Genomic DNA, 6000 nt, shown 5'->3' with positions numbered 1-6000 from the left:
ACTCATGCACATGCACTCTAGATTTCAGAACCTTTGCTCTTGCTGGAGGTCTAAAAATTCCATGCCATGTGGGAGTTGTATACTCTTGCTCTTATGGATCCTCATGGCATCCCAACTTCTTTCCCTCTTCTTATGGACATAGTTTCGTCTCAAGAATTGGGTACTTGAGCTTCAACTGTTATCTTGTGTGTTCAAATTTTGGCTTGTCTATGCCACATTTTGTAGAATTTTGGCTCTTTGAACCTATTTTACACTTGCTCTATTGTCTATTGTCGTCTCAACATTTGGCATCTTCATTTTGTCATCTTTTTTCCACTACTTGTGGCTTCCATATCAGGTTATGGTTGAGCTTCTCAGTGGTTGCTGATTGTTTTTTGGACTAAGTTTTCTCTTGGAGTTCGAGCTCCTTGCCTCCTTAATGCAATGGATTTTCTCCTGGTTAGTTCGACTCTTTCTCTGCAACTTTCCTTTTTTTGTCTACAAACACATTTTGAGAATTTATCCTACTACAAGCAAAAAGTATTGTAATTGCCTTGCTCTTCTCTACTATCCATCTCTAGATATGGTATGCAGGGCTCTCTAAATCTCTATTTTCTCCTCTATCAAAATAGCTTCTAGGTTTGATAGTATAACTTGTGATTGATCGTTTTCCAAAGGTGGTTACTCTCAATAGATCAATTATATTTTGTATATTGTATTTTTCCTATATTAATATATTATAAGTTTCAACCTTTCACAAAAAATAAATAAATAAAATATAATGAATAAGATTTGATAAAATCAAAATTGAAAAATAAATAGATTGATTGAAATCTAAGATCCATATTTTAAAAAAAAAAATAACAACGAAAAAAAGGGAATGCATCAACCGAAATGTTGTGGGTCATAAAAATGATAATACACAAAATAAGGTTGTATCAAGTACGCACAAATAAAGCGAAGCCAGGCAGTAGAACTCTAAACTTTAGAGAGAACCTTATTAATTGCAGAACGAATAAGGAGAAATACAATATTGAAAACAAACTTGCAAAATAAAGTAGTAAATACCTTTGTAATAATTGTGCTGCTCAAATATTGTTGAGATCTCATTCTCAGTTTGCCTTTTGCTGAGGGTCTTGAATGAAAATTTCAACGTTGATCTGATTGATGGTAGCCTGTGGCTGCAGATTTATCTCTCAAATGAATTTCATTGTGCCTTCTGCTATGTATAAAGACGAAATTTCCTGTGATCTGAAGTTGAAATTGAAATATCTCACACGGCTTTTCCACAAGGAAGTAAATACTCATTTTCGCTTTTGCGTGAAATACAAGTTTCCCTGGAAGTCGATATTCCTTTGGCAATACATATTATCAAGATTGATTAAAATTTCCATTTGATTGAATTTCAATATCGAGTTAAAACTGAAAGATTAAGACTAGCCTCACATTTCTTAGACTATTGTTTGAGTGGTAGTTGGAAGGTTATTTTTGACTTTACATCTCTGATTTAATTAGTGGGTATAAGTCACTTTCGAAATTTATGATAATAAGACTCATTAAAAATTTAAAATTGATGTATCTTAAATATCAATACACTAAAATCAATGAAGTGAAGAATGAGAATGATATGCATATATTTCCGACTTTTCTTCAAATCATAATTCAAATGGTAAGGGAATAACATGGAGGATTATCCAAACAATCTAAGGTTAATATCACCAAAAACTGGAGGATGAAGATTAGCCACACATTTTATAGACTATTGTGAGTGGTAGGTGGGAAGGTTATTATCTACTTTACATTTCTGATTTGACTAGTGGGAAGGTTATTTTTGACTTTACATCTCTGATTTAACTAGTGGGTGGAAGTCAAGAGTCTTTTGGAAAATTAATGAGAACAAGATTCACTAAAAATTTAAAATTGATGTATCTTAAATATCGATACACTCAAGTCAATGAAGTGAAGGATGAAGATGAGGTGCAAATCTGTCTGACTATTCTTCAAATCATAGCTCACAAGATAAGGGAACAATATGGAGGATTCCCCAAACAATCTAAGGTCAATATTATCGAAAATTGAAGGATAAAGACTAGCCATTGATCTTTTTGACTATTGTTTGAATGGTAGCTTAGAAGGTTATTTTCTTCTTGACATCTATGATTTAACTAGTGGGTGAAAGTTAAGAGTCACATGAAAACAAGATCCACTAAAATATTAAAGTTGATGTAACTTAAATATAAATACATTCAAGTCAATGTAATGAAAGATAAAGACTTTCAATCATAACTCACAAAACATAAGAATAACATGAAAAAACAATCCACGATAAATATTACCCAAAACATCTAAGTTCATAAATACAAATGAAATCTCAACCAGAAAAGAGAAAACTAAGTAAATACATAGACCCAAATTTTATTGGTCAAGAAAATTTATATAAGATGCTAAAAATAAATTGAAGTGTGGACGAATAAAGCCAATTCAGAAATTCAGAAATCAGAGAACAATATTTTAGAGTACCAAACTAAGTTCAAAATGAAATAAGTAAAAATGCAATGTTGAGAACCGATTTACTACATAAAGTTAGTAATAATTGTACTGTTCCAACGTTATTTGAGAGCCGATTTACTACATAAAGTTAGTAATAATTGTCTTTTGCCGAGAATCTCGAGTGGAAAATTCCAACGTTATTTGATTGATGGCTTCAGGTGTTCGTTTTCAAACGGAATGCTTTGTGCCTTCTTCACAATAATTTAACCAGTACAATAGAACACTGTGTGATATTTGACGGTCACTTAACCGGAAAAGGAGTATTGTGGGTATACAATTTTAATTTTATATTTTTTTATATTTGTTTTTGTTGTTGTTGTGTGGTTAGTATATGGTTAAAAAATATAATTGATTAAATCATTGCATTATTTTGGTAGTCATGAAAATTAAATAGTTATTACATCAGTGTGCTTATAAGTATTGTGTCATCATTGATTCGTTATTTAAATAAAAATTAACTTCATGGTTCAAAACACTTCATTTTCTACTAACATTAATGCAATGCATTTATTTTTTGGATGAAGTCTCACGTTTGTGGTCTCACTTAAATTAGTTTAGACCAAAATGTATGTGTTGCCAATTAAAAAATGTCTCTTCAACAATAAAACAAATAACATAAATATAATTAAATAATTTTGTAATAATTCTAAAATAAAACAACTATAAACATATATCTAAATAGATAATAATAATTTAGAAAGAACAATTTAAATGTATAATGACTAATGAAAAATCTAATATTGAAAATTGATTTGCAACATAAAGTTATAAATACCCTTAAATTAGTTGTGACTAATGAACCACCAAATTTATTTTAAATGGAAATCTCATCTCATTTTTTGTTGAGGGTCTTGATTGAAATATTTCAATAGGAACTTTAGCGACTCTATTTCACAACTTATGATGCTTCCTATTGTAGTTTCTTTTATTTGCACTTCAATATCTTTATGCAATATATTTAAAAAGCAAAATTTTCTTGTCAACTAAACTTACAAATTGAAATACCTTACTACTTTTCCACAAAATTTTAGGATTTTGTGTTGTACACTATTTCATAAAATATTTGTAATTAAATAATTATTTTGTTGTGACACATATAGGAGATGTGGTTGACCACACTAGGTAATTAGTTGGGTCCATTTGTTTAGTTGTATTGTAACATTCAATTATTATTTTATTTGTGGGAGACTCAATAATTACTTAATATCTAGAGAAATATTTAATAAAGTGAAAAAATAGTACCCAATATTGAATGAGGAATCAATGGTTTTGTGTTTCATAATTTTGGGGTACAATACTTTTACTTTAACACTAGGTTGTATTTGTGCGAATTGTTTATAAAATAAAGCATATGGCTAGTTGTTAAGGTTGGTTGAGTGAATGTGTTGTCATTTTTTGAGACTTTTGAAGGAACACATATGTGAAGTATGACCTGGGATATTCGGATTTGTTCTTGGAAACATGGAGTATGTATTGGAGAGGCTTGATGTTTAAAATATATACATTGTAACTATATAAGTCCATGTATTGTTTATTTAAAAACTAATAGATGGATTGAAGATACTTCTGGAGATTGGTTTTTTCCTTCTTAAGGGTTTTCCCAATGTATATCTTATGTTATCTTATAGTTTGTCTATTTGATCTATGTATAATTGTTATTTTGTAAGTTTGTATGCATATTTTTCTCTCATTCGTTATGTAGGAAATTGATTAAATGAATTGGGTTTGATACATTATTCCCTAAAAAGAGGCATCAACATTCTCACAACTATGTGTGGTGTGAGCTCCCAATGCTTTGAGTTATAACTATAGGTTGAGTAGACTTGGTGCAAAGTTGAAGCCTTATATATGCAAGAAAGATATGAGTTACTAGAAAGTATGGAATTAAATTACATATTGTTGTTTTCATAATTAAGGATTTTGGAATTTATAGATTTTTTGGGTTTCTTACAAATTAGGGGTTGTAGAAAAATGTATCAAAAAGGTTTCCTAGAATGGCTTTTCATTCATAGATGATCTCTTTAAATACGGGAGAGGGACTAGTTATCATGCGAACTAACTTTCTAAATGTGTAACCATTGCATGCAAAGAGGATGAGAACCTCAACTCCAAATAAGGAACTCCCAAATGCTATCTTGCAAATAAGAGAAACCTAATAGAAAGGTAAAAGTATTTAAAATATATTCTATCTTGGTTTCGATGGAGCTATCTCTCCCATTTTAAGCTTCCATGGTACTTGGAACTACTCTCTAGATCACAAAAAAATTGCTACATACACATGTTAAAATACATATTTTGGACTAGAAATTATAATAAAATGAGAGTTATGATCCACTTCCAACCATTAGATTCCAATCAAAACATTCTACTAGCTAAAATGGAAAATAAAAGAAATGTAGAGTCAAAAATATCACCCTCGTCACCTTTAGTTGCAATTGTGACATGTGGCACCTCCCCCACGCTGATTGAAGGATAGGTCTGCCAACATGTCCTTTTATCCACCAAAGAAGTCTATGTCAGCTTCCCCGAAGATGTTACCAATTCTGCCAACCGGATAGATTTGAGGACGCAAATGCGGTGCCAAGACATCCACGTGGCGCGCTACCATCTCGCCAACCTGCCAGCCAATAGGTGGTCATTGGGATTTTATGACCTGCACAAGGAAGGAATCATAATGCCTCCCTACATGACCATCGATATTCAGATTCGTCCCTTAGCCTATATCCTGGGTTTTGGGACATTTCCAAAGGATCTTTTGGGAAATTGAAGCTCTTGGAGACACCACCACCATTGTTGCAGTATCATCAAGATACCAAGTTTACCAAGTATATTAGTAATTTCCAAGCATTGGGGGAGTAATCTAACTCTATCTTGCATTGCCAATATCTCACTTATTTTCTAATTATCAAATAGTATAGCATTGTCTTTGTATTTTCTCTTACATTCTTCTTTATCACCTTCCTTTCCTGTGGCTTTTTCGGTTGTCCATGGAGGTGGAAAAATAAAAATGGGGGTCTGACTTAGGTAGGCTCCAAAACACAACCCCCAACATTTTCTCTCTTTCATGTGTAGACCGAGCTTCGCAAAGAGGAGGTTATCTTGCAGGAGGCTTCACGACGTGGACTGGTTGTAAGATTACTTCATTCTCTAGTAGTTTCTTTATTCTATCTCTTAATTTGTGTTCTTCATAGTTTTTAGTGTTTCTTAGCTATTTTATAAATTTTTTCAGTGCATCCAAGACTTTCTGCCCAAACTCTGTGCTTTGTTCGTACAGGATGATAGAAAGTTGCACTAGTGTCCAAGCTTTGCATGCTCATCCCAAGGGCAGAGACTCTGCAAGGCCATCTAAAGACGCTTCTCGAGTGGCTGACAGTCCTTGTATAAATTTATTATCCCCTGGCTCATCTTGGCACCAATTTATAGAGGTAATTGGAAGGATAATTTGTCCTTGAGGATTCATTATCCTTGAGG

This window comes from Cryptomeria japonica, chromosome 4, assembly GCF_030272615.1.
Source record: "Cryptomeria japonica chromosome 4, Sugi_1.0, whole genome shotgun sequence".
In the NCBI taxonomy this organism is placed as follows: domain Eukaryota; kingdom Viridiplantae; phylum Streptophyta; class Pinopsida; order Cupressales; family Cupressaceae; genus Cryptomeria; species Cryptomeria japonica.
Note: the sequence above shows the minus strand (reverse complement) of the source record.